Source organism: Perissodus microlepis, chromosome 6 (assembly GCF_051167445.1).
Source record: "Perissodus microlepis isolate ML-2025 ecotype Zambia chromosome 6, ASM5116744v1, whole genome shotgun sequence".
NCBI classification, from domain to species: Eukaryota; Metazoa; Chordata; class Actinopteri; order Cichliformes; family Cichlidae; genus Perissodus; species Perissodus microlepis.
The window spans coordinates 3110999-3138619 of record NC_140466.1 but is presented as its reverse complement, the minus strand read 5'-3'; the positions used below and the strand labels follow the sequence as shown (position 1 = coordinate 3138619).

Genomic DNA, 27621 nt, shown 5'->3' with positions numbered 1-27621 from the left:
ACGAGAATGTTTCAACTACTTTTGATTGGCTGGTTTGCAACAGCTTTGGAATAATAACAGCCAACAGGCTGTTTTGGATTGATGTGTGGGTAACGGTAACAGAGGTCAGAAATCCTGACAGTATGATTTCAGCCAGTGTTTAAATAAATCCAACAGGACATCAGATGCTTATGTTAAAACTGGAAAATGCAAAACGTATCCCACAGCAAGCCTGTATATAATCACCTCTGTTATGTGAAATACTTTACAGGGAGTGATCAGCTCAAAGTGTTACCATACAGGGAAAACCCTCCTCCAACCTGGGATTTCCACCCCTCGCCAAACCTGCAGCCCCCTACACACACACACACACACACACACACACACACACACACACACACACACACACACACACACACACACACACACACACACACCTCTTTTCTCTGGCTGAGGCTCCATACACATCCTGGATCCTGATCCGCTCACTCGCTCCCTGCTCCCGTTGGCCCACTTCATTCCTGCGTTATTCAGTAAACCTTTGAAACCAGTCAACAGCTGTGTGAGTCTGCTCACTGATCCCAGTAATCCCAGTAAGACAACACTAGAAGGTAGCCGCGATGGTGGGCACATATAACTTTCAGTGATAAATGTCTCAACAGCTTAAAGCTGACATACACCATCAAAGTGCTGCAGAACAGCGCTGGTTAGCAGGGCTGTCATCTGTTTACTTTGCCATCTGCTATCTTAGTGGCCGGCGGTACTGAAGTACCAGCTCTGAGCACATTAATAACATAATAATACTACATTTAAGCAGGCAGTATTTCTGGCACAGACTAGCAAGAGGAGTAATATTTAAATGTCTAGTCGACTACTCGCGTATAGACTTCTGCCTCCATAAAATTAAATGCATTAAGGGGTCCAGCTCTACCAGACCAATATGGCGACTGTCATGAGGCGTTGTTAAAATGAACAGCAGTAACAGGTGTAGCATCTAAGTCTAACTGTCCATGTTTACAGAGTAAGCACCTCGAACAGAGTGGGGTGCCCTCTGCATCACTGACAGGCTAAAGGTGAAAGAATGAACAAACATGAGAGTCCAGCGTGGTGAGTAGTTTTTTCTTCCTCTTATATGACGCGTTATTTCAGTGCAAAATCGTTCATGTTCATGTTGTAGAGAAGAAATAAGAGCGGGTAGAATAATAAGCGCTTGTTCCCCTGTTTGTTGACCTATTTGTATCCACAGTATATCTGTGGCCACCAGTCCTCGCCTGCACTATGTTCCACTGCCACGACTTCTAAAGCCGAACACAATGCAGAGCTGCCTGTAAAAAGCTACAAAGGCTGCAGAGCAGCAGAGCAGACAGCCATCTCACAGCGACAGCTGGATGTGTTTAATATTTACTATTACAAGCCGGTGTCGGCGAGCTCCAACTCAATCCAGCCGAAAATGCCAGGCGAGTATGTGAGAGGAAACAACAAGCAGCTCTTATGACAGGAATCAGGCTGGAAACGGAGAAGAACAAGAAGTCAACACTTCTGCCTGAATTCAAACTTTCTCAAATGAAAAACAGAAATAGTTCATTATGAAACAATTGAAGACAAAATGCTGAAATAATCTATCAAAATGATTTCTCCTGAAGCATCGGGGGATAAAAGCCAAACAGCTAATTGTTTTTCCGAGAAGCACGAAGCTCAGTTTCCCACGAGAGGTAATAAGTACACGTGCGGATGTGATGCAGAACCACACACTCCCACAAGGAACCCGCTGAACCTCCATGTAAACAAGGTGTTTTATAAAACATCAGCACTGAAAGGTTCCACTTCACAGCACCCGGCTCTCTCCAAACCTCAAACACATGCTCGCCACGATACGACGCTATATGAACGTGCTGCTCGCCAAACCCACCTCCACCCTCGAAAAACAGCGACTGTCACTGTGATGATTCTGATTTCCTCACTGCATTGTGAGACTTGGATAAGTGGAAAGGTGCTGCATCTTTTTTCTTGATTTTCAGAAAGAAAACAAAAAAGTGAAGAATAAGGAATGAAAAACAGATCAGGATTTCACACAGGTTGCAAGTATTGTGATCTACAGCCGCAACCCAGGTGCAAGAGCTTTTCATTAGTTGTCATCATTTAATAGGAAAGCAGTTTTATTTAAGATCCTGTATAATAATGTGAAGTTTTTCTTTTACAGGTCACCACAAACTCAAACTTTTACATTTTTTCCTCTTGCCTGTTGTCATGTTTATCCTGTCATGCCTTTCAGGCAATTTCAAAGTAACATACAATTCCTTTTAGAGCTGGGAGCTTGCACTCCCCCAAATCTCTGCCACGAATATGAAAAGTTTGAGGTTGAAATGACCCACAGAGCAACACCAGCCACAAAGCAAGGAAATATGCCGGGCAGAAATGTAAACCTTGCGTATCCTTTAAAAAGCAAAGCAACAGTAACTAAAGGGCAGCATGACTTTGTGGACTGAAATGATCAGAAAGTGGTTCAAATCAAACGTCAAAGTTGGAAACTTCTAAGGTGAACGGTGCTCTACACGAGCAGTTGGGACAATGGTGTCAGCAGCTGAGTCCCATCGAGTGGTCACGCCAGCGGAGGCGAGAGTCGTGGCTGCAGAGGTACCTGCAGCACGTGCACTCACTCTCATCTGTCGTGGCCCTCGTTCTCGGACCTCGGCTTTTGAGTTTTTGGACTTTCAAATTGTGTTTATCATTAAATATTTTTGTCTTTGTGTATTTCCTCTGTAGTTTTAGTCTTTAGTTCTAGTTCCAGGTACTATTTCCATTAGAGTTCGTTACATCCCTCACGTTTTTCCTTCAGTCTTTCCCCATGTTAAAGTTATTTCCGTGTCAGTTTTCCTTTTTAGTTATCGTTACTTACTTCCTGTTTTACTTTGTCAGTTGTTTGTCTTCTGTGTCTTGTATTTAGTTTTACTTGTCCTGTCTTCCTTCTCTCACCTTAACCGGTCACAGCAGATGGCCCCGCCCCTCCCTGAGCCTGGTTCTGGCGGTCGGTTCTTCCTGTTAAAAGGGAGTTTTTCCTTCCCACTGTCGCCAAAGTGCTTGCTCATAGGGGGTCATATGATTGTTGGGGTTTATCTGTATATATTATTGTAGGGTCTTGAGGCGACTGTATAAATAAAATTGAATTGAACTGAACTGCCTCCCCTGTGATTGTATTGATTGTGTGCACCTGTGTCTCATTCCTCCCAGCTGTATCCAGTCCCCATTAGCCCTCAGTGTGCATGTAAATGCAATCCTGGCATTCCTTTGCTCAGTGTCTGTATCTGTTATCATCCATTTGTATTCTCTTTGTTACTTTTTATCAGCTGAAATAAAGGCTTGCCTTTTGTTTTGTTCATTCACTTTTTCATATGCCGTTTTTTTCGTATTTGGGTCCTCAATCCTGTATGAGCAATGTTCTCTTGTTTGGTGTTTTGATGATGGTGGTGGGGAGAAAAGCGTGGGGCCAAAAATCTCCCACAGCTGTTTAATTTGGTTGAGATTTGATGACTGAGAAGGTAATGATGTATGCAGTCACATGCTCATCACTCGTGACCACAGATGGGGCAGCTATCATCTTGGAAGAGTCCAATTAGGGCAGAAATTACTCAAGACAGCTTCCCATTGGAGCAGCTTCGCATTTACTTGCAGTGACCATTCCCTCTAAAGCAGGGGTGGGGAACTCCAGACCTCAAGGGCCGGTGTCCTGCAGGTTTTAGATATCACCCTGGGTCAACTCACAATCAAATGATTAGTTCGTTACCAGACACGTTAAGGAGGTCATTTAGCCATTTGAATCAGCTGTGTTGGATCAAGGACACGTCTAAAACCTGCAGGACACCGGCCCTCGAGGCCTGGAGTTAGCCACCCCTGCTTTAAGCAGAAACAATGGTCCCAAACACGAAAGGAGAATGAAGAGGCTCGTGAATGGTGCTTTCTGTTAATCTGACACCTATTAGATGACAGTCTGGGTAATCTATCAAAGTTATGACTACAAAGTGTTTAAGATTTCTAAAATGAAATTTGACACGTCAGTGACAACGACACACCTGTTTAATTAAAATCATCACTCGTGCCTGTGAAGTCTGCTTGCCTGAACGCTAACTCCATAGCAACAGTGTGAGTGTCTCGTTGATGTAGAGTGTGGAAACAAATAACAGAGTGCTGGACTTAAGGTGAAGCGAGTCACTCTGCCGCTGCCATGGCTGCTAGGCAGCACGCTTGCCATTAGCAGTGCCATTTGATGTACTCGTTGCAGAAAGCAGGCTGAGGTTCGGTGCATTATGCATGATGTTTGGAGAGTGGAAAGAAATACATGTAATACTGGCATGTGGGGGAATGATGTGGGAAGACGTGAGATGTTACCTCACTCCGTGTTTCTTTAGGGCTTCAGCTGATTACTCTGAAAGCGGGAAAAGTGAATTGTACGCATGAGAGGGGAAATATAAGTGATGGAGGTGGTCAGATAATTAGTGCAGTTGTAAGTGAGGTCACTGGGATGAACCCTTAACAGCTGCTGAGGGTGCTTTGGACTGAACCACCCCTGCTCTCTGTGGTACATTCACACACCGACACACAAGCTGAACACTCGTACGCACCCAAGACACATAGAATCACAGCACACGAGTGCACAGGGACTTTCATTGTTTCCCTTTCTGCAATCATCCCGGTTTTCCTCCTCTTCTTCGTGATGCACAATCAGTGGCAGTCAATGTATCAATCAGCAATCAGGCTTCAGCTTGCTGGGGACACATTCTGCCTCTCCTGCTCCGTGCCTGCTGCCTGCCTGCCTGCCTGCCTGCACCATCCCGTGCCAGTCTAATTTCCCAGGCAATTTGGAGGGAACCACTGTGGGCTCTGAATCAATGTAACATGATTCCTCTTTGTTTCCTTGTGCTGGAACTCTGCAGCACCATGGCTTCTCCTTTATAAAACACTGAACATGTTTAGACACACAAGCATATCACACTGACTGATGCACCGTAGTATATCCATCTTCTCCCTGCACAGACTCTCATTTGCACTTCCTAGCTTTCTTCTGGATCCTCTCTGCTAACAGCAATGACAGCAGACTGTCTCCTCTTCAGTTCTTCCTAGTGTAATGCACCATGGTTGCGTCATATATCCATATGTCTCGTAACCCCTTTAAGTAAACAAATATTTGGAAAGCATAATCCCATAAAACTTCATATCATACACAACATCATCAAATATTATGTTTCAAGAAAGAAAATAAAAGGAATGAATAAAGTGTTAATATTTAAGTGTTAAGTGTTTTTACTCTCACACATATTGTAACATGAAACAAATGGACCTTTAAAGTTACCAGTAGGAGAGGAGTAGATTCAATCATTATTACTAACATGGAAGCAAAGGCACTGAATTGTTCCTTCATTTTGATGCAAACAATGATGCAATTAAAGTAAACAACAATTAAAAGCCTATGCCCATCCTGAGTTCCTAATTAAAAGTGGCATTGATTATAATAACATATCAGAGCTGCTGTTTTCTTATATCTTGTATATTTCAGTAACTTATTTACCTGAGTGTTTAACCGGCCAAATGCAAAGACTGTACATGAAAGACGTACAAAGCCACAGTGACATCAACCACAGATGTCATCAGTACCTCATTACAACCTATATAACAAATGAGACAACTCTATTAAAGTGCACAGAAACATCAGAAATATGGCAGAGGTTGAATCCAGTTAGTCAAGATGAAGTCTCGATTCAGTGCTTCTCAAACTTTTCACAGTGAGTACCACCTCATAAAATATATGGCTCTTGAAGTACCACACTTATGACCAACATTAAAGTACAGTAGTATAGGCCTATTTAACACTATATACAGTTTACACAAGACAATTTTATTTCTTATATGAATGTTATTTATTTAACTGTCATAAACAGGATGTGACAAGTGATAATAATAACAACTGTACTGCAATAAAACATTCACAGCAGGTGGGATATCTGGTCTTTAAGTGATGACCTGATGAATCCTGCTTCCAGGTCCAAACTACTCTGCATTTATTAAGGCTGTTTTGTATTTAACATGTCTTAATGCTTTGTATCTTGTTCTGTTTAAGCTGAACAAACCCATAAAAACAGTCAGTGATCACTATGGGCCTGTTTTTATTACCACTCATTTTAAATTTTAAAGCTCAGTTTTTAAAACCTTACGCAACTACAGCCCCGCCCATGCAGCAGTATATTAATGACTAACCTCGTATTGTAGATGGATTATCTCAGTTGTTCTCCTGACTGAAGTTTGGTCCGTTTATAGCATCCTGCCATGTGATTGCATTTGTCCCTAACCATCGGGAACCCTCAAGTTAACTTTTATCGAGTGGAAAAAACTTAGCGTTCATGCTCCAGCTTCACCAGTTTATGTTATGCTAACATCGCTGTATAGCTAGCCACCACATAGCACATCATTATATACCAGCTAGCCCGACTTCAGTAACCCTATGAACGTCACTGCTGTTTAGTTTTCATTTATATTGGAAGTGATAACAGAGCTGTACGTTTGAATTTTTCAGAAATCCCTCATCAGAACATGCTATATTATTTAATCTGGAGACTTCCTGCATACCACTAGATGGAGCCCAAGAACCACCAGTGGTACGCGTACCACAGTTTGAAAACCACTGGTCTAGAGGGCAGATATCAGCCCAGCTAGCTGAAATCGGACATCTGTCTGTTATACTTGCATGCTGCTGACTCCAGCATCTGTAGCTACTGAGCCTCAAGTGGCCATTACAGGAACTGCAGTTGTTGACATCTCCCTGTTTGCTTCCTTTTTCAGACCCAGAAGTTGCTGCCTGATTCAGTCACATCCAGTTGCTCCATTACACCATCAGCATGAATGCAATTTTTCCTCAGCACACTGTACACTTCAAATCCAAACAAAGTGTTTTTGTGGATGGAATAATGGGAATTTGTGCCTGTTCTTTCTGCAAACAAATGAGTGGGATCATGATAACTTTGTCAATTAAGAAGTCGGTGTAACTTCAATCATGTAGTCAGTTCTAGTTAAATAATCTGCCTTTGCATATCTATCTAAGGTTATGCACTCTTGCCAGGCCAACATGTTAACACAAAAACAGTATTATTTTCTGACCAGTATAAATATGATTTTGTGGTGGTTAGTTGAGATAAGCTGAATGCACGACTAATGTTCAATCAGGTCACAAAGTTTTAAAAGAAACAAAACTGACACAAGCTGATTCTGTGCATCATTACTCTCCAAATATTTTTGGAGCTAGAAGAGATGGTTTAATGTGAAAAACCTGCTGTTAAATTAAGACACGGCTCTTTAAGGAATAATGAAGCCAGCACTGTAATGGTTGGTACTGAATGCAACCCCTGACCGTGTACAATTCCCAGCAAACATGTTTCAAACCCTGACATTACTTTTCCTGTTAAATTTCTGTCAACATCACGGGGGAAACTGAACCGTAGGTGGACGAATGCTGACGTTTGCACAAACAATAGCTGCTTATCAAGTCCCCTCTTACACAGCAAGGCAGTGTTCATATTACTGCACTAAACAAAGCAACTGTATGAGTCTTTGTTTTTAAAATTTGATAATAATTTGATCCTGCGACCACACAATCAGAATATTACTACCAGATACCCATTTTTAGAATATACAAATACTTTCAAGTAATTTACGTTTATGAGATACGTGTTTCACTTGTTACATAGCTTCATCTTTTCATCCTGGTATCATATTCCATTATTCTAGTAGATTTTGTTTGCTTCTATAAACAGAGGATATAAAACAAACCTTGGACACAAACTTTGCTTTGATAGAAAGTTCAGTGAGGATGTCCAGCACATTTCCTGGGATTTTCGCGTCTTTGCAATAAGCGATATAAAATACAATCTCAGTTCCAAAAAACATCTGGATGCTGTTGAAAATATAAAGCAACACAGAATGCAATGATTTGCAATTCTTATGAACCCATATTTTATTCACATGGTATAGAACGGCTCATTTATAATTAGATGGAAATAAAATGTCTCAAAAAAGCTGGAACGGGGCAACAAATACATCATCAAGATATTCAGAGAATGTGGAGAAATCTTTGTGCACCAGGTACAAGGTTGAAAATGAAGATTAGAAAACAGGTTTGATTCTGTCAGGGAAAGCAAGGCTCAGGTCCCAAGAGTCAAGGTTCCATAGCTCAGGGGTTGTGAGTTCAAATCTCGCTGGGACCTGTGAAACGTTTAGCAAATTTCCCACTTGTGGGACTAACAGAGATTTATATTATTTTATCTTGAATCACTTCATGCACTCAAGATCACTCCTGTAAAATGTACTGACATAAAAAACATGAAAGCTGCATCCTCTGGACTAAAGAAGAGAGACAACCCAGCTTGTAATCAGCACTCTGGGCGTGGGGACGGGGGTGCATCAGTGCCTTTGGTACTGGCAGCTTGCACATCTGGAAAAGCCTCCCTGCAGTCCAGACCTTTAACCAGCTGACAACATCTGGAGCATCATGAAATGAAAAATACAGCAAAGAAGACCCAGGACTGTTGAGCAGCTAGAATCCTCTATCAGAAAAACAATAAAACAATATTTCTCACCCAAAACTCCGCCAGCCGGTGTCCTCAGTTCTCAGATGTCTACAGACTGATGTTAAAAGAAGATGGGATGCTATGTGAACGAATGTTCAGTCAACTCTTGGTTTGAAAGCAGCAGCAGAACTTTGGTCTAAAAAGTGATTTTCAAACTGACCTTTACAAGCTCAGAACACCCTTCTGTGCAGAGAGACACAGACGTCTGCAATTATGTGACTGCTTGGGTCAGGGGTATCTTAATCACCCCTGTGAGTGCGATATCACCCTCTGCAAACATACGGTAGTAATTACGCTGCTTTATACTGACTGGAAGGACAGTTGGAGTTTTATCCAATAAAGTCTGCACATGTTCACTGGAAAAGTAAGCTTGGATCAGGTAAATTATTCCAATATAATTATCCCAAGATAACTGGGGGTGCGATTCTGCTCACTTTCAGCATCACTCTTGGACTTTGCTAGAGCAGCTTTGCATACTATACTATATACTATACTATACTGGGACACTCAGTTTATCCTCTGTGTGAAATTAACAGTTTTAGCTCCTCCCCCTCCTTTGAAGCCAGCTTTCTCCTGATTGGCTGCTCTTAATACACAGAACTTCTAAACAGGAACCTGAGATGATCATATTTGGGATCATAACACCGAGCCAAGAGTAGAGTACTTCCATCTCTGGAGCCGTGCACAAAATAAAATAAAGAAAAGTTTAACAGGTCTACAGATGCCATGTAATAGAAGATATGCTGTAATAGAAGGCAAACCATTGAAGCAGTCAGATATATTTGTTACTAAATGTTCAAATTTTTCGGCTGCCTCGTGATTTCAGCACCATTGAGGACCTTGCACTGACTAACAAACCGTGTGTGTGTGTTATTTATAGAGAAAGGGAAATAACAAGGAGGAGGTGAAGTGTGAGGGCACGCGCTGATATCTTGGCCTGGAACTCTCCTTCAAACATCTACTGTACAAATCCCAGTGGACGTCCACGCTCACCATTTTTACCCCCACCTTCTCCATCTTTCATGTTTATTTATAACCAGCATGGAGCTGGAATTTGAAAGGTGGAGTAAAGCTTGAAGTCTTTGGGGACTTCTTGAAATCTCTGCCGCTGAAGTATAAAAAAAGCAACCAGGAAAGTCTCTGCCCCAACTGTGACTGTGTTCTTTCACCACTTCTGCCCTGGACCACTGCCTCGCTCATCTCATGCCATCATTAGCTATAACATGCATAGCTTAGTTACACAGAACTAATCAGCAGCAACAGCTGGATGTTCACTTAATTTTCAGATGCTACCACATTTGGCTGAGAGTGTGGAGTGCTAATAAGTTTAGTTAGCAAGTAACAGACTGAAAAATACTAGAATTTCACAGCCAGCCATGTTATTTGTCAAATAATTACATTAAAAATGTTTGAAATGAACCCAGTGTCACAAAAATGACAGACAGGTTCAGCTCGCTGACTGGAATTAGCAGACAGAAAGTGGCACAAATTGTCACAGCACCAACTTTAAGCTTTAACAACATCCAAATAAAAATATTTCTGGGTTATTATGAAGGGTGAATTTACAGGAGGGTAGAATGTGTTTTGTAGCAGGCAGTAAGTTGGACATTTTAACATGGGAGTCTCCAGTGGCCACTAGAAGAACTGCAGTTTTTCCACTTTGATGTTTGCTTCACTTTTCAGACCCAGAAGTTGCTGCTTGATCCAGTCGAGCCCAGTCACTACATGGCAGTGTCTGCATGAATGCAATGCTTCCTCTACTGACTGTACACTTCAAATCCTAAGAAAGTCGCATTATGGATGAAATAATGGGAATTTCTGCCTGTTCTTTCTGCAAAATGACTGGGATCATGATAACTTTGTGAACTACGAAGTCAGTGTAACTTTCAATCGTCTAGTCAGTTCAAGCTGAATAACGTGTGTATATCTGTCTGAGGTTATGCACTCTTGCCATGTCAACATGTTAATACGGTATTATTTTCCAGGCACCCTAAGACCACCTGAAAAATGGCAAAAAATCATATTTTGCACGGTTGGATCTTAACAAGGCTCCAGGAGCAGTTTATTGAAAACAATGTTTAAACTGAAACAGGCTGTGTTACAGCTGATCAAAGGTTTAGGGCCACACCTCCAAAAAAAACTCATAACCCCCCCAAAACAGAAATCAAAGTTCCAAACATGAACTCAGTAATGAGTAGCTCCACCGATATTGTTGATCACTTCAAAAAAATTTGCAGCATGCTTGATGCAAGCGTTTCCATGAGGTGAGTGGGAACATTTCTCCAAGTGGTGAAGACGGACGCACGAAGGGCGTTTGCTGTCTGGAACTGTTGTCCATTTTTGTAAACTTCCCTTGCCGTCCATCCCCAAAGGTTCTCAATTGGATTTAGATAGGGGAACACGCAGGATGGTCCAAAAGAGTGAGGTTATTCTCCGGGAAGAAGTCCCTTGTCCTGCGGGGATTGTGTACTGTAGCGTTGTCCTGTTGAAAAACCCAGTCGTTACCACACAGATGAGGGCCCTTAGTCATGAGGGATGCTCTCTGCAACATCTAGACATAGCCAGTGGCCTTTTGGCATCTCGTGAAGCTCCATTGTTCCACTGAAGAAAAAAGCACCCCAGACCATTATGGCGCCCCCTCCACTGTGGCGCATAGAAAACATCTGAGGTGGGATCTGCTTGTCATGCCAGTAACATTGGAAACCATCAAGGTTCCATTTTTTTCCTTCATCAGAGAATAAAACTTTATTCCACCTTTTAAATGTCCCATGTTTGGTGCTCTCTTGCAAAAGTCCAAACGGTCAGTTCTGTGGTAGTTCTGTGTTTAAGTGGCGTTCAAGGAGACGGCCTTAATTTGGGTCGAGGATCGTCCAGTGTCTTGACGGACAGCCAACTGGCTCCATGCTGGTGACATTTTTTTGGGTCTTCCACTTGACTTTTTTGTTCCATAACCCTCAGGGTCATTTAAGAAATTCCCAATGACTGTCTTACTGCGTCCCACCTCAGCAGAGATGGCGTGCTGTGAGAGGCCCTGTTTATGCAGTTTATCAACCACGCTCGAAAAGCGAATTTTTTTTGCCTTTAACACCAGAACGTCATGACAGTGTGACTACCTGACAGAAATGACAATGAATCCACATTTTTGCACAGATTTGGCCTTTTAAAGGCATGTGGTCCTAAACTTTTGATTAGCTGTAAAACAGCCTGTTTGAGTTTAAGCGCTGTTTTCAATAAATTACATGCTTAAAAAATGTTCTGTCTCACTCCCATTTCTTCTTGTTGCATGTTGAAGCTCTACTTGGAACCTTGTTAAGATCCAACCATGCAAAATACGATTTGTTTGCCATTTTTCAGATGCTCTTAAATGTTGGTTCAAGACTGTATAAACACAAGTATTTCTGCCTTAATGCTGATTTTTTGCATAATTACTCTCCAAAGATTTCTCTGTGTTAGAAAAAGTTGACAGCAAATGATCTGCAGACTTTGGCACTCATGTGTTGGCTTCATTACGGATACGTCCTCTCTGCTGTTAATCCCAAACTGAGGGACACTTCAGTGAATGCGCCGAGCCTCTTAAAGTAAGGTTTCACCTGACAGGACAATGCTCCCCAAAACCTACTCCTACCAGGTGATGATGCCACATCTCCTGAAAAAGAAAATCTTGTGTAGCAAAGGCTTCAGCAGGGGATGGGGAAGCATTTTGGGAAGTGGGTGCAAAAATTGTTCGAGTTTGGGAGCATGAGTGCAAAATTCCACCGCTGCTCCCTTCTTACTGATGATATAATAGTTTCAGGCTGTTGTCATGGAAACGCAAAGGCACTGGCTGGCTGGATTTGGCGGGTGTGGGGGGGGGGTGTAAGATGATAAGCAGAGGGGGCTGTCTAACTGCATTTGGAATTCGGATATTTGAATGCCAGGCTCCCATTTGGATTGAAGTGCACTGCGTGTGCATGTGCACGTGTGTTTGTGTGTGTGCAGATGCTGTTTTGCTGTTCTGATGACTGAGCATATTATACAGTTTGGTACAGACCTGACCGACCTCTGGAGCCAAGGCTGAAGAGAGGATTTCTGTGTGTGTGTAAATGATAGACTGAGAGGCAGCAGAGCAGCACAGACCAGAGACCAGATGGACAGCATGAACAAACAGCTGGCGAGGTCATTTGCTTGACTTAATTCATACAAATTTTGGGAGTTTACTCACGTTGAGTTATCTGTACTTTTTCTCCCTCGGTGTGCAAAATTGTAAGAAATTTGACCCAAAGAGATTTCTGCTTAGTTTATATCCAGAAGAACACAAACACTAACTCGAGTTTTTCTTGTAACATTTGAGTTTTGCTGCCTGTTTGGATTACTTTACTGTTCTAGTGAGCAAGTTCTTCAATTCTGGCTTTTATTAAGCTTTGGTTCCTAATTTGAGCAGCAATCGATGTTCAGACTGTTTCCCTCAAACACCTCCAGCTAATATTGGGAAACTCTAAGGAAGAAACGAAGAACAAATACTTTGTACTTTGCTGACATTTTAAAGTAAATATCTGTACTTTCTACTCCTGACCTTTTTGTCAAAACAGACTATTTTTAAAAGTAGGAACAGCTCACTGACATTTGCTAAACTGTAAATTCATTCATGTAATGTTCTCATTCATTTGAGTGTTTTTTGAACATGTGCATGAAGTTTTTATTCATATTGTGAAAAATCATGAAAACAAACTTTTTTGTTGTTCAAAGTGTGCATGAAAAGGATCGGTCAGTTTTCGTAGGCAACACTGGTTAGTTTGCAACGCTGTGGTGAAGTTTGCAGGAAAGCAGTCTGTTTCACTGGTGCAGACCAGCTGTGATGTTCATGGTCAGTGTTGCATTATGGGTAGCAGACATCAAACTGAATTTAAGGTGTTGATGCTCATACTGGAAACTGAGCCACGATGGCTCATGTAACATCTGTTTATATCTTGTTGCATTCAGTTGGCTGAATCCACAAAGAGCAGCAGCAGGTGATGAAGTATTGCCTATTATTATCTTACCAGAATATCTTTAAAGAAAAAAGTATTTGTACTTAAGTGATGAATGTGTGGCTGGGTCTCGATCTCGATGTTGGAGAGCCAGATCTCCATGGTCTAAACCTCCTGAAAGGCTGAGCTCCTCACCTTATCTCTGAGGGAAAGCCCAGCCACCTCTTGGAGGAAACTCAATTCTGTCAGCTTTTTTTTCGACACTCAGTTCCCTTATCGTGTCCACATCACTACAGACACCAACCTGCCCGTCACTCTCCTCTCACTTGTGATCAAGATCCTGAGATACTTAAACTCCACACACAGAGGCAACTCATTCCAACCCAAGGTGGGAACTCCATCCTCTTTGAACTAAGAAGTGTGGCAGTTGGCCAAACATTTTTCTCCTTTTTTAAAAGAATCTGCTTAAATCGTTCAGCCCAACATGGACAGCCTGCTGTCTGGACCAAATCTGGACCAAATCCTGTCCGTGTTAATTAAATGGACCAAAAAGTCCTCCAGCTCAAGAATCATATCATCTTTTTTTCTTCTTCTACCTACCAGTGCAAGTGTAATGACTGTTTCCAGCCCACATGACTTTCAACCAGGACACTAAGGCTTGAGTCTTGTGTGGTTACAATTTTTATTCACCGTGAAAATTAGTTTGAAATAAAAAAAATAAATCCTTTTATAGAGTTAAACATACGAAGATATCACCCAGCACACCCAGCAGCCATGGTGCAGAAGCCACAGGGGGCTGTGGTGACCAGCCGACTACGCCAGAGTAGACCAGGCTTGGGCCCAGAGACCCAAGATCCGAGGGCCCTCCACACCCCCAAAGGGGCCCGACAGAGCCAAGGGGCCAGTCCCCCAGTGAGCCAGTACATACTTGAGCATCCAACCCACAGAGAACCACCAACGCACCAGCAGGTGGGGGCATCCGCCACTGGCAGGGAGGGTGGTGAGAGGAGATAGGCCCCTACAGGTTGGGGGGGGGGGGAGTCTAAGACCTGACCTGAAATATAGACACAGACAAACAGGCACACACAGATACAAACATGCATCCTCATCCACACATATACAAAGACACACAGAAATGAACATTGTACGCACACCCACACTCCCCAAACATATTCTATACCCCCCAGGTCCAGGTACCATCACCCCCAGAGGGCAAACCAGTCTGCAGACCCAGGAGATGGTTCCCTTTACTCTGGGGTGGAGACAAGCAGACCGCCCCACGGCCCCTCCTAAGAACCCTCAATGTCTACATGTATTTAAAATTGAGAGGTGGGCAGCAACACCATACCCCTTCCTAGCTCCCCCGCTGACCCCGATCGTTACCCCCATTCCCAGGAATCCACCAAGGGCAGGGGGCCCAGGCTCCTCCAGACGGGCCACCTGACCCCACTGCAGAAGAAAAACTACACCCACCCCAACATTCAGTGTCTGAAATGACATTTAAACTTTGATAAGTCTTCACATGTCTCTGAACTGGTGGACAGAACCAAAGAGCGTGGATGTGATTGTCAGGTGTGTTGCCTTGACAGAGTGAGCAGTTGTTGGAAGCTGTGAAACCCATCCTGAACATCCGTTGACCTGTATAGTACCGATGATGTAAAGACTCCGATGACAAGATTTTGTGATATTTTGTTGCGTAAGTGAAATCCTCTGCAGTCTGTAACCTGTGTGTTTTTCTCACTTTGTTGCACAATGAATTATTCACTCTGATCAGACTGTCATTTAGCAAAACGTTTACATGGTTACTAAGGTGACAATTTTATGCAGAATAATGCCTCAGTTGATCTCCATTAGCAAGTCTGCAGAGCTGCACCGAAGATGAATAATACGTAAAAATGCCATTAATGAATTCCCCACTAACTCACTCCACAGAGAGGTGTGAAGAGCAGCACATCTTCTCTGCTACTACACCCAACTTCCACCGTACTAATGCTCAGTTCTCCTGACTCACTAACTCTCCTCCATCCATCCTCCTCACTCATTGTCTTCATTCAACAGCTCCTCAAAGTACTCCTTCCATCTTTTCAACACACTCTCTTCAATCTTTTTCTTCTTCCTTAGTATTCCAGTCTCAAATACAACACACTATAAACCTTTTCCTTTTGCCTTTGCCACCTTTGCTGTACACCCAACCTCCCAGTACTCCTATTTTCTTCATTATATCCCACTTTTTCTTTGCTAACCTCTTGGTGCACACAATCAATGCAATCATAGGGGTAAAAGCAAAACAACACCAGCCGTAGAAGACAAGCAATTAAGTAACAATAACTAAACAGGAAAACTAACCAAGACACAGAAATAAACTAAACACAGAGAAAAGACACAAAAAGAAAACAGAGAAAAACTGATCAAACTAAGAAACTCTAGTTATAAGTTCTAGTTATGTTCTGTAAAGAGGTGACAGTGAAAATTTAAACAAACAAAGAGAAAATTAGAGCAAATTATTAATAAGCATTCAAAGTCCATAAACTCAAAACCCCGGTTTTTGATCTTACAACATTCCTCACCAATTTGCTCCTGCTTTAAAGATACAGTTTTAAAGACCAGCAAAAAGTGAGTCATAGAAAATCAAAGCACTGACTCATTGGAAAGAACAATCCCTGGTTTGACTTTTTATATTGCTGCACTGCCACAGACTCACTATAATCAGACAGTGCGGGGGCCTCCTCTGTAAACCAGTCAACAGGTGTTTGGTCTTAGCCACATGTATGTAGAGTAAAGACTGCTCACACCGGCCTATCGTTGCAGTGAGGACCGAAGAAGGAGTCTAAACTGAGTTTTTCCTGTTTGACTGAAAAGATTAGGTGGCCAGTTTAAAAAAATGAAATAAAACTGTGATGATGAGCAGGTGCACAGTTTGGGTGGTTCAATAATAATAAGCTGGAGTAGAGCTGGTAGGTTTTTACCTTTGCTTTAGGCTTGTTTTCAGCTCAGCACTTGCTGTTCTGGTGTGAATGTGTTTATGTTTTTAAAGTAGTGCATATTGTTACCTCAAACAGCACTTCTGGGACTCTACCGCATCCTCAACCATGCAGAACAATCCAGGACAGCGTGTGGCTGTTTCAACGTGACCACAACAGCCACAAAAAACATTCATGAGACTTCTGAATTGATAGAGGAAGATCACTTCAACATTATTTCCCAAAACTTCACAAGAATGCCAATCAGCAGGGAATGATTCAGCTCAAGAAACGTGAGAGACCGCCATACCTATACGGGATTACTTTGAGTGATTACTGCATGAATAAAGTCCCCTGTAGAATATGACTCACGAATACAGACAGATTCATCAGAAACGGATTCACGATACTTTACAAATGATCATGTGAATTCTTGACTTTGACAACCCAAGAAATTTCTGCTCAATTTGACAACCACAAAAAAAGTGAACAGTGAACAAAAACATGAACTCTTGACATCTGCAAACAAAGATAAGATGGCTCAACCTTTACAGGAACTGATTAGAGAAGAGTTACAACAAGAACTTATGATGTTGAATAAAGAGGACATTTGACAGCGATACCAGACGGTAACAAACAATCACATGATACATATTCCATCATCAGTCAGTCAGAACTTCTTCATGGGAACCTTTCTTTTATTTTGTGCAACAAACACAAAACACACACAAGCACCACCCATGCACTGACCACACTGAAGAGGAAATAATGCAGAAAAGAACAAAAAACCCACAAGAGAGTCCTGCAATGACTGCAAAACGTAGTGGAAATAAATGTGGTCATGAGAAAAAACGTGATGCAGAGCAGGTGTACAGTATTTCCCAGTGTATAAACTGGTACCCTGACGTTTTCAAACCAGCACATGACCTCATTCTGGTGTATTATTCTGGTTAAACAAAAAGGGAAATGCATCTAAAATAAAAGCATAACAGGCACACAATGATTTAATTGCACTGTCGCCTCACAGCAAAAGGATCTTGGCTCAAACCTGCCAGCTGAGGCTTTTCTGTGTGGACTTTGCATGTTCTGCTGGTGCCTGTGTGGGTTCTCTGGGTTGAGCCAATCAACCCAGAGAACCCACACAGGCAGGTAGGTGTGAACGTTTTTCTTTTCTCACTGTGTCAGCCCTGTGGTCGACCTGTCCAGATGCACCCAGCCTCTCACGCTATGACAGCTGGGATAGATGCTAGCCTTTTATGGCTGAATTGGATAAGCAGTTAAACAAATGTATGAAGGAAGAAGCGTTTGTGCTACAAAGTTTAAAGGTCAAGTCCTACTGGAGTTATTTTTTAAAGTGCTTTTTGTTAGGAGAGCCTAAGAGCAGATAATTTATCCTTTAGTTGTGTGATTTTTTTTTCTTTATTATAATGGCATTAAAACATTTCATATTTTACAAACAGCCAGAAGAATAAAAGTTGTAAAATAATAACAGTAATGACAGTATAACATCCCTTCAAACTGCAAGAATCGTAAAAAAAAAATCATCTGTGTGATGTGATATTGAGCTGATGTGAGAATAGCTCAGGGTAACAGTCCAGTGTATTCACAGCTGGCGAGAGTGGCCATCCTGTGTGCCGCCTCCTGCACGAGATACTCCACACGGAGCACGCCGCGAGCGGAGACAGACTGCTACACATGCCATCTGATCAGCTTTGTGTTTCAGCTATTCTTTGGAGAAATCTCTAAATAAAAGAGGGGAAAAAACTAACCATGTCACAGCTGGCGTGAACACATATTTGTTTTCAAGTTGAAGGGAATAAGATCACTGATGCGTGGCTCAATCGTCTGACAAAAAAAACAAAAAAAAAAGGGCTAATATTTACTGTGAAATGCACAGCCGCTCAGCTGTAGCGTAAACACAGTCATCTCTTTCAAATGCAAACAGCTCAGGGTTGTGAAGCTCTCTGTAGGAGAGCAGTGTGCTCGATCTCACTAAAACACTGAAATGTGCCTTTAACCGTTGCATCTCTGTTGTGACAGAAAAAACAGTTTGGAAGGGTGAGAACGAGAAAACATTTTTAAATGAAAAACAGATCCTTAAAATAGCTGCCTAACTTTAGCTGCCCCACCATATGACTTGGAGCAAGGCATTCTGGGAGTTTAATGATGACACAGGACGAAGAGGGGTGACTGTCGCTGTCACCTGCTCTAATGGAATCTCGCACTCACGAGGACAACAGGCAGAGGCATCGTGGCACGAAACAACGAAATAAAGAAACAAACTATTAAAGTTTCATTCCCACCCATGGGGACACGTAAGGGCTCATCCTCCCGTACATCCCGCGTGTACGCTGAGCGCACGTGGAGAGCTTGGGGCCTGTTCTGCACATGCTCAGTGGGCGACAATGATGTGGGCTGACACATCGCATGTCGTGAGCGTGGTTGTGCTGAGCAATGTGTGACATTTAAGGGCTCCTGCTTTTTGTCCCTTCCTGCGTTGTTTGCAGCATGAACACAGTGTCTCCACAAACATCTACACACACAAACACACACTTATATTACAGGCATGCATGGTCTGAGCATGACAAATCTTTCTATTAATAACAAATGCCTCTATATTTATTCTGCTACAGCTATGTTTTAAGTTGATGTATTTCTTGAGGATGGGATATCCTCACCTTAAACCTGCTGTTACAATTAAAGAATACACCCTGAAATATAATATGAGCATTATTAAAAATCAGGCTCAACAAACAGTGATGCAGCATCAGTCAGCAAGACAACACACACTCACGAGTGAGGTTCTGCTGCATTAATAAGATAAGCTGCGTCAGGCTCTCTCTGATTTAGTTCAGCAGGTAACTGACGGATCAAACACAAAAACAAGTTCCCTTTGCAATAATTCATCAGAGCCCATCATGAAGCGACGAGAGTTAAAAAAAACATCAGAGGTTTTACAAGCTGGGAAACAAATCACCTTTTTTGTTTTAATCTGCTGCAAAAAATCTCCACTGTACCATCATCCCTTACGATAAAAGTCTGCACTGGACTGAAATAAATGATTTCTTGAAGTAAACCCAGCAGCTCGTGTTTGTTTGTTTGTTGTTACTGTCCTCTCAGATCTCAGTGATTAACTTGGCGAGTACAAAGCTGTTATTACGGTTAGAAACGATGCCAGCACAGCTGAAATGAAGCTGCAAGTCATTCAGGACCACTATAATCAAAAGAATATTGGCTGCAGTAATTTATATTTGGCTTTGTGGGTCTGCTCTGGGACCTGCCCGTCCCAGCAGCGAGAACATTTCTGACTGAGTCTGAAGCAGCATGAATAGGAACAGCTGAGGGGGTGTAGGGTTGCAAAGTGGTTTGCAGATGTGCAGCAGCTGCAGGCAGGGTAAAGCATATCACCTGAGCCATCAGCTGACGTAGGCTGGCATTGAGATCAGCTGATTTTGCTCCTCTCATGGTTTTGAAACAGCATTTCACAAACCAATGGGTGATGTCACAGTGGCTCCGCCCACCATTTAAACTGTCTGTGGGCATATTGAAATCCACAAAGGCTTGTGATTTCATGGATGTGCTCTTGAAACTTTTTATCATTATGTACTGTATAAAGCTGATGCAAAAAAAATGAAACAAGAAATCACAAGATGATGGTGTAATCTCAAAGGCGGTTTCTGTGAAGGCGCCAATTATCAGCTCTGGCACAGAAGATCTCTCCACTGAGGTGGCACCAGCTGAAAGTTTTTGGTTCCTGCGGTTTCTAAAATAGCCAAATCCAGCGTCATCCCTTCATGTCACGTCAACGAGATCAATCCGTGCAAACATGGTGCAAAGTTTGGGCATACTGATGGTGACTCACTGTTAAACAGTGTATATCACCATGGAAACACAGGCGGCCCAGCGAGCTGGTTAGGTTCAGTCTGTTTGGAGCTTACCTCCTCGTGACTCATCTCTGTGGAACAAAAATGGCAAAACTGCTGCATTTAGATCAGATGAATGAGAGCAGCGATTCAAACTCCACTCATACAGTAACTGATAACACGTACATATGAAAGGCAACAGACTCTCTGAGATTCAGGTTGACTCCTGTGATCAGTCACTGAAGAGGGGACACGTGTTTGCAGCTTCACCACAACCCTCGTCCTCTCTCGATAAACCTGCAGGCACCACGAGAACAGCATCTGAAGAGTTTTAGTTCTGTGCTGACATTTTTCTTATGAGTGACTGGAGGAGGAGATTGTACCCACATTCCCATTACCTCAGCAGGAGGGCAGCTTAGCTTTGAATAGAAAATCTTTTCACATCTGTGGCGACACAGTACTGCATCCAAAGTTTGAGACCAATAACTTTCACATTTACACCGTCTGCACTTTTCCTTCACTTCGTGAATCTTTTTAACACTTTTTATTCATTTTTAATTACAATCTGACTCACCCGGGTTTTCTCGACAGTATATTAACATAACCCCACAATCAGCTGAGTGTACAGTAAATATTCTGTTGGTTGGGGGTTCTTTTATTACTCTGCTTTATTGACTGTCTTGCATTACAGATGTGTGTCACTTCATTTCCCATCGGAGGCAGATGTTATCTAATATTAAAGGTACCCTGAGGAATTTTTGTTGTAAACAAACAAAAGCTCAGATCAAGTTCACTGCTTCACACCAAAATGCATCTTGCACGCTTGTGAGGAAGCGTGAAGGAAATCACTTTTGACAGTTTTCAGTAAACTGCTGGACACTTCGACAGGCAGAACCTCTCTGCAGTCCTGATCTCATTGACGTTTAAGTCAGTTTGCATGTGGCATCTCGTGGTGTTTTACCTCCTTTACTTCAATTTATAGCACATTTCTGCCGTTAATAACACAACAGGCAGCACGGTGGATCAGTGGTTGGCACAGTTGTCTCAAAGAAAACAGGTCAAGGGTCTGAACCCTGCCAGGACGCTTCTGTGTGGACTTTGTGGTTTTTTAAACGAGCTCCGGGTTTCGATAAAAACAGGTAGAGTTTCACAAGTAGTTAAAAAAAAAACACTGTGAAAGCATTAGATGTGCTGTGGTCAAATTAGTCAGCTTTGCTTTGGAGGGTTTCTAACTGAGTGAAGTCACCCAGAAGCTTCTGCACAGAAGCCATCAAATTCTCTAAGTATTTAGAAAACGTGCTTCAATAGCTCCTTTATTTTCTTTACTGTTATTTAGGCAACCTTTTTCCAGTCTTGTGCTGTGCAGTTCTGCTGACGCTGTGTGAATTGTGTTACTTTTGCTTTCATGTCAGCTTGAATCGGTTTGGCCATTCTACTGGATACTTTCTCTTCTTTGGACGATTATCTGAAAATCACAGAGATGGTTCTGCAAGAAAACCCCAGATCAGCAGTTTATGAAATACTGACCAGCTTGTCTGACACCAACAACCACAGCAATCCAGTTAAATCACCTTTCTTTCCCATTCTGATGCTCAGTTTGAAAATCACCCTCTTTCTGTCCTCTTTCAAACCGTCTGTCTTCTCCATCCAAAATCTGAACATTGGCATTCTCAAGAGAGCGACCTTTGCATCTGCATCTGAAGGATAAAGGTCACTCTTTCCAGGATGCCAATGTTCACATTTTGGATGGATAATACAGATGGCTTGAAAGAGGACTGAAAGAGGCCATCTATGTCCGCTGTGAACAACCATCCTTGAACAGAGGGCGGAGCTTACGACACAATACATCACATGATAGGTTGAGGCAAGGTTTCACCCAAAACCTCTGCTGAGGTTTTCACACCTTGGCTGACGTGATGAGATACAATCGTTGGTGTGAAGGGACAACTCCCACTAAGGTTTAAACACCTGGGACTCTCCAGCATTTGGTTTTAGAACTGAAGAAGCTTCTCAGATGAAACGTCTTTAAGAAACTCAAAGAAGTAGAGTCGGTTCTCTTTCCAAGCTCCTTACAGTCCTGCCTTTACATTAAATATCATTCATTCATTGTGTTTCAGTCCCAGAAAGACTAAATAAAGTCAGGATCTTTGTGCATTCACCACAAATGTGACGTGAAGTTTCTGTGCAACACATTTACATTCAAAGTCTATGCAAAGACTTTTTTTCACTGAATTGGTGCCATATGATGTCAATCTGCATCTGTGCAAGTTAAAAATATTTCACCTTGGTCCACAATGACTTCAGGCTTGGTCACAAAAGCCTGAAAGAGCAGCGATGGGACCTTTTAAACTCACTACATTTACCGTTCTATGTTATTGTGCTTTTTACTACTTTCCTTGTTACTTTGTAGATTTTAAAAATATAAATCCAAAAATATAACACACTGTATTATTATTTATAGTTAGCAGCATCTCCTTGATTAAGATCATCTTGAGCTGCAACAGTCATTTATATAAATTAATTTTAACCAATTGAACAAACAGTATATTTATATGTTTGTGCATCAGAATTATTTATGCTTTAGATGCATGTATAGTGGTATATTAAGTATATGCGATTTGGAGTTTTTGGATCACAGTATAGTAGATAATAGTACATAGTACATAGTATAGTAATAGTACATTTGTACTATGACTTAGGTAGAACTGTTTTACAACTTTACTTTGTTTAAACTCTTGTTCAGGCTTTTTCAAGTAATAATATCCACACGAAGGTCCGAGGCAGCACATCAGCCTTTTATCTGATGATTTCGACACTTATGATTTTAATGATGTATTTATTTCTGACGACATATTCTGATGTCCTGTTTTTTCCCTAACCCTAACCATCAAAAATGAATGTCTAACCCTAACCCCTACTCTAAACCCAACCATAACCACGTGTAACCCCGTCACTAAAACCACATTTTGAGTCTCAAAAATGCATTCAAACTTATGGGGACCAACTTCCAATTTTTGGGACACATAGAGATATGACACACACACACACGTCCTTTCAATCAGCAATTAATCTCCAGCATTTTACATGTAAGGAACCAGATATAGTTTTCACTGGCTGATGTTTCAAAGCTATGAACAGACAGGACTTTATAATCAGCTGTACATCCATCTGTTATTTATGTTTACGTGTAATCACCTCTCTTTCTTTCAGTAGGACAATAATTCAGTTTAGCTGTTTACAAATGCTTCCCTTGGTAGAGCTGAAACTGCCAGCTCTACCATTCGGGAGCCGTGGCTCTGTCAGTCATCATCAAAGCCTCCTGGTCGCTTGGCATCTCTGTGTGAAGAGCTCATCCTCAGAAAAGGCAATCTGACAGATTGAAATATTCATCCCCATAAAGCAAATCAAACACCTTATCAAACACTCTCTGTTCTTTTAATCTTTTAGGTGCTGCTGTGTGGCACATGTATGCTGCCTGGCTTCAAAACTGTCTCCACAGAAGTCAGGTTTTAAATTTACTTTCACGAGTCTTTGTTAGTGTCACACCAATTTAAAATGAGGGAGAAGTCCTTTCTTTATTAGGGAATTCCATCCATCCATCCCAATAGTCACACAGCGACAGCAGCTAAACATGGTATTCCTGACATCCTTTCCTCCCGCTGCTATTTCCAGGTATATTTGATGGATCCCAAGGTTTTTATAGGCCAGATGAGATCTGTAATATGTGCAGTGACTTCAGGATCTACCCCAGAGCACCAAAAACCCTTAAAAATCTCCTGGCGTCCTGTGGATGTAAAACAGCAACACTTTAACTACAACATCAGGATTCAGACAGGGACTAGAAAGAGAGAGCATATTTCTCCTGTTTTGGCTTCCCTTCATTGGCTTCCTGTTAAGTCCAGAATTGAATTCAAAATCCTGCTCCTCACATACAAGGTCTTAAATAATCAGGCCCCATCTTATCTTAATGACCTTGTAGTACCATATCACCCTATTAGAGCACTTCGCTCTCGCGATGCAGGCCTACTTGTTGTTCCTAGAGTATTTAAAAGTAGAATGGGAGGCAGAGCCTTCAGTTTTCAGGCCCCTCTTCTGTGGAACCAGCTTCCAGTTTGGATTCAGGAGACAGAAACTATCTCTACTTTTAAGATTAGGCTTAAAACTTTCCTTTTTGCTAAAGCATATAGTTAGGGCTGGACCAGGTGACCCTGAATCCTCCCTTAGTTATGCTGCAATAGACGTAGGCTGCCGGGGATTCCCATGATGCATTGAGTTTTTCCTTTCCAGTCACCTTTCTCACTCACTATGTATTAATAGACCTCTCTGCTTTGAATCATATCTGTTATTAACCTCTGTCTCTCTTCCACAGCATGTCTTTATCCTGTCTTCCTTCTCTCACCCCAACCGGTCGCAGCAGATGGCCCCGCCCCTCCCTGAGCCTGGTTCTGCCGGAGGTTTCTTCCTGTTAAAAGGGAGTTTTTCCTTCCCACTGTCGCCAAAGTGCTTGCTCATAGGGGGTCATATGATTGTTGGGTTTTTCTCTGTATCTATGAAGCGCCTTGAGGCGACTTTTGTTGTGATTTGGCGCTATATAAATAAAATTGAATTGAATTGAATTGAATTCAAGTCCGGGACTTTTTCTTATTTCCTGTTAGCTTTTATCCAAAATACCCAAACTTTAACAACTGAAGCACATCAAAGAACCAACAGCTCTGTAAGAAGTTTATTTGTACACCCAGTGTGCTGTTCAGAGCAAAACTTTACGTGGGAGCACGACAGTAAAGAGGGATGTTCGTGGCTCAGGAAACAGCCTCAACATTGCTCAGTCGCAGTCACAACCAGCAGGATGAATCTTTAAAGGTGTGTCAAGTCGCTTTCGCTGCTGGCAAACAACCTGAGCTCTATAATTCAGCAGGAGTAAGATTTCCTCCACACGTGGCGAGCGGATGAACACAATCAAAGTGAGAGGAAAACAGCATGAAATGTAACGTTGGATGAGTTTTGTAGGTGCAGGAGCAGCAGAGTGAGGGAGAACCAGGAGGAGCTGATGTGGAGGGTAGTTTCTGCTCAGCTAATTGCTGTGATGGATTGGTCTTATTCCCCCGAGCACGGAGCTCCTGCTCCTGCAACAACAAGACAAGATGACTTTCCCAATCTGCACATTAGGCAGTTATGAAAGAACTTTGCCTCCATCTGCAACTGTTAATATGCAACCCACTCACAGTTATTAATGTAATTTTAACAATGGATTTCTCTGAGGAAATCACTCCTCTTTGGGTCAGTTTTGCTTTTGACTGGAGGGCTTTTGTTAGACATTAAAGGAGAAATCACTGGATTCTGCCTTGATTAATTCATCAGCTGTGTTGTGGTGATGCTTACTCAGTTACCTCTGGCATGTGGGGAGGAAGCTGGAGGATGCCCACGTGAAGTGAGGGCATCCTCCAGCCCCCTGTGTATGTATGTGCACATCTGTGAAAATACACAGATGTGCACATACACGCTAAGCAAAACAGCACACCCTCTCCTCCTCGCTGCTGAATCCAGGGCCAGCACCCTCGCATTAATCAATACTATTCTTAACAGTTCATCTACACACACACAGCACATTTCTCACAGGGAAGCCCTGATTAAGTCATAGCAACCTCCTTTCCTAAAATGGAGCATTGCGTTGAAGCTGAGCTGAGCTGAGTGGAGAGGAACTTTAATAACAGCCACCGGGGAAAGACCCCTGGAGAGAGCAGTCACGTGTATGGGGTACCCAGACGCTCTGTCTAATCACACAGCCAATGCTACTGTACACAGAGATGCTCAGGGGGGTTACATTAAGCAATCTGTTTGCTAATGTGCTGCAAACTGAAGGAAAAGCTGTAAGGATGTTTTTTTGTATCAAGCTGACAGACAAAGACGATGAAGTGCATGTGAGCGTGCGGGTTCGTGGCCGTGTGCTTAAAACGTACATCTTTTCAGATTTACTGCAGATAATCGTTGCCCATTTACTTCTTCTAAGGTGGACTTTTCTTCTTTTCCTCTATAAGTGTAGGGGCATCAAAGTAAAATGTAGCCACTTTGTACTCGATGGTCTCTACAGTGGACACCTCCTTCAATCCTGCCTGGTCTTATCCATGGTAGAGGCTACAGCTGCCTGTGTCGAGCCATATTTCAATCAGAGGAGCCGCACCTCAAACTTAATACTTAAATCCGGATGGATGAGCTGTTAAAAAATTGAAGTGAGAAAGTATTTCCAGTAACCCCAAAAAACTAGTTGACTAGTTGAACTCCCACTCACCCTCAAGTATCCTTGAGATGTTGAGGTTTTGAAAAAGGTGTCAATCTGGTCAGTCCACATTCCTAACCTTAACTAAGCTCTTGAGCTGTTACCAAAGAAATAGAGTGGAGATACAAGCAGAAGAAATACGCTTTGGTTATTTGGGAGGACTCTGAGTAGAACCTATAATCATCAACATCAAAAGGAGGCAATTGAGGTGTTTGGATATCTGAACAAAACGTCTTCTGGATGGACGCCTCTTAGATGAGGTGTTTCGGGCAGGGTCTCCTCTCAGCGCTATGCCAGGACACACTGGAGAGATTATGTTTCTCGGCTGGTTTGGGAATGTCTTTGTGTTGCCCTAGAAGAGCTGGAAAAAGTGGCTGAGGGATGTCTGGACATCAGCTTTGACTGCTACCTTCACAACCCCATATAAGCCATTGGTTAGTAAGGTTCTGCTTACAGCATTGAGCTAAGCTTTTTTTGTTGTGATGTTTGGAAACCAAATGTGAAGAGAAAGAGGTCAAAAAGTCTTAATCAGTAAGACGGGAGACTAGCAGAAACTCATCAGGAAATTGTTTCCTGAGGCCCTCAGATTGGAGTGAGCAGTAAACCTGGTTTCCCATAGATCCCTGCTGGCCATGAGAAAGTATTCAGGTACTTTTCAAACCCGGAAGCGATAACTCATCTTTTATATGCAGTCCATGGCCATTAAATACTTCCTCCAAAACAAGAAGCAAGTTTGAGACTAGTTTGAATCAAATAGTGACTCAGCAATGACTGGCTGTCATTATTCATGCATGGAAGGGCTGGATCTGGGCAGCAAAGTCACCAAAATGAAACACTCTTGTTTTTCATGATAAAAGGAAGGTCAGGAGCCGCACAGAGAGGGCTCGTTCTGAATAAGACTGCTCGTTCTCACCTACACAGCAAACACACAGCCACCTCTCTACAGACATTTTCTAGGCAAACTCTCCTTGATATTTTCAGAGCATGGCC

The 27621-nt window shown here is 42.3% G+C and overlaps 1 protein-coding gene across 1 annotated transcript in view; it reads right to left on the bottom strand.

Moving 5' to 3' along the window:
• Window positions 1-27621, bottom strand: part of LOC146384813 (sodium/potassium/calcium exchanger 3-like) — a 58381-nt gene that overhangs the window by 18112 nt on the left and 12648 nt on the right. The window lies entirely within an intron of this gene.